This window comes from Silene latifolia, chromosome 1 (genome assembly GCF_048544455.1).
Source record: "Silene latifolia isolate original U9 population chromosome 1, ASM4854445v1, whole genome shotgun sequence".
In the NCBI taxonomy this organism is placed as follows: Eukaryota; Viridiplantae; Streptophyta; class Magnoliopsida; order Caryophyllales; family Caryophyllaceae; genus Silene; species Silene latifolia.
The window spans coordinates 182,998,168-183,001,026 of record NC_133526.1 but is presented as its reverse complement, the minus strand read 5'-3'; positions in this window follow the sequence as shown (position 1 = coordinate 183,001,026).

Below are 2,859 nucleotides of genomic sequence, written 5' to 3'. Positions count from 1 at the left end.
CCTTATTCAGAAATCTAAGGCTATGTGGTTGTATGAAGGAGACAGTAACACCAAATATTTTCATAGTCTGATTAAGAATAGGCAGGTAAGAAACAAGGATGTGTGATGCTACAGATTCAATCCAGCAAGCTTTCCTGAGTTTTTATGAACAGCTGTTGGGAACTACTAGTAGCACCAAGTCAATCTCTAAAAATGTTGTCCGGATGGGGAGTGTTTGTACTATTGATCATCATGCCCAACTACTTGCTCCAGTCACTAATGAGGAGATTAGGTAGGTTCTCTTCTCCATTTCTAAGCATAAAGCAGCTGGTCCTGATGGATATTTTAGTGCTTTCTTCCAGGATGCCTGGGATGTGGTGGGTGAGTCACTCTATGCTCCAGTTCAAGATTTTTTTTCATAATGGGAAGTTATTGAAACAAGTTAATCATACTCTTATTACCTTAATCCCTAAACTGGAAATCCCCCAAAATGTTATCCAGTTCAGACCAATATTATGTTGCAATGTCATATATAAATGCATTTCTAAATTGTTGTGCAACAGAATGTCTAAGATTTTGCCCCATATAATCAGTGGTAATCAAGGGGGGTTCATCCAGGGTAGGAGTGTAGTTGAGAATATCTGATCTGCCAGGATGTGGTTAGATGCTATAATAAGAGAGCAGTATCACCTAGATTTATGCTGAAAGTTGATCTTAAAAATGCCTATGATTCTGTGAATTGGCACTACTTAGAGCAGATGATGTATGCTTTGAATATGCCTCATCAATTCATATCCATGATCATGGAATGTCTGGTTACTGCTTCCTACTCGATCCCTTGTCATAAATGGTGAGGTTTTTGGTCACTTTAAAGGGAAGAAGGGGCTGAGGCAAGGAGACCCCCTTACCCCTCTCCTCTTTACTATTGCAATGGAATACCTGAGTAGGATACTGAGCTATACTACATCTACTATGCCCTTCAGATTTCATCCCCTTTGTGCTAAGCTTAAGCTTTCCCCACCTAGTATTTGCAGATGATCTGCTTTTATTCTCAAAGGGTGGTATAGCTTCTATTATGGTTCTACTTAGATCATTTGCAACCTTCTCCAGTGCTTCTGGGTTGCAGATGAACCCCTCAAAGACTAATGCTTATTTTAATGGGGTGCCTAATTGTGTAAATGAGAATATTTTACAGGTCATTGAGTTTATTGAAGGACAGTTACCTTTCAGGTATCTGGGTGTGCCCATTACTTGAGGGAAAATGAAGAAATCAGATTGCAATATCCTGAATGAGAAGTTGATTAGCAGAATCATGAGTTTTGGTTCCAAGAAGTTGTCCTATGCAGGTCGTCTTACCATGGTTAATTCTGTACTTACTGCAATCTACAACTATTGGAGACCGGAGTAACATCTTCATAATCCCAACATGGGTGTTGAATAAAATCAACTCTATCTGTAGAAATTATCTCTGGGATGGAAATGCAGATTATATAAAGGCGCCTAAAGTAAGCTGGGAAAAAGTATGCGCTCCTAAGCAAGAAGAAGGGTTAGGCATTGGAGATAATCTCTCTTGGAATATAGCTACAATAGGTAAGTTAGTGTGGTGGATCTACTGCAGTCCTGATAGACTTTGGGTTAAATGGATCAGTCAGATCTACTTAAAAGGGGCTACTTGGTCTGAGTACAGTCCCAGTGTTGGGTGGAAAAGTATTTGTAATGTGAGGGATAGATTGGCTTCTGGTTATACTAATGATCAATGGCTTCTGGGCAGTAAGGGTTATATTGTCAGCAACGGATATGAGTTACTGAGGAAGAAATTTCAAGTAGTGCATTGGCATCAATACGTCTGGAATAATTGGTGCTTGCCTAAGCATCAATTTATGGGTTGGCTAATAGCTAGAGAAGCAATGTTACTCAAGGATAAACTCCGGAGATTGGGTGTCTCTCCTGATAACTATTGCTTGCTGTGTGGAATTGAAGCTGAAACACATTCACATCTGTTTCAGGAATGTGGGTATAACAATTTTTTTTTTTGAAGAAATAGCCAGGCTGTGTGGGTTCTTGCTTTCTTCTACTAACATTATTCAGTGGATTGGAACATGTCCACTCTCTAAACTTAAGAAAGGTGTGATATTGTGCATGTTCCTTGCTGCACAATATCATATTTGGATGCAAAGGAATAAGGCGAGATTGGAAGGATGCATACTGAGACTTGAGTTCTTTTGTAAGATGTTAGGACGTGAAGTTAAGCTATGGTTGCAGGCTAAAGTGAAGATGAGCTCTACAGGCAGAGATCAGCAGTGGCTTACTAACCTGCAAATGTCTTTGTAATACCTAACTAGCTAGGTGTTGGAAATGTATGTATTTGAAATATGTAGCTTGTAATAGCTGTTTCGGTCTTAATGGAAATTTACATTTAACCAAAAAAAAAAAAAGTATTGTCCATAAGCGGGTACAAACTAATAATGATTTCAGTAGTCAAGTCACACCATCGAACATGACAACACGAGTACTTTTCATAGAAATTCATAAACTATACTCTCTCTCATTCACTGGAATCATACTAGTTGATTAAAATACTACTCACATATATTCAACACGTGGTATGATTACAGTAAATAAAACATCCAATAATTCCAATCATCTATTTGGTAAGGTCATAAAGATTTTATCCCTAAATCAATTAGCTTTATATGACGGTCTTATAGCCGGACTAACTAAAAAGAGGTTCGATTAAGTTCTTAGAACTCGACAGCAGGTCTATCTAATTTCATTAATTTCTTTTTTTCTTTTTTTTAAATAACGCCATATTTTCTAGCGGTAGCATGCTATTATTGTTGGTATATTCATGGATTTGTGTAGCCAACCAAAGAACAAAAA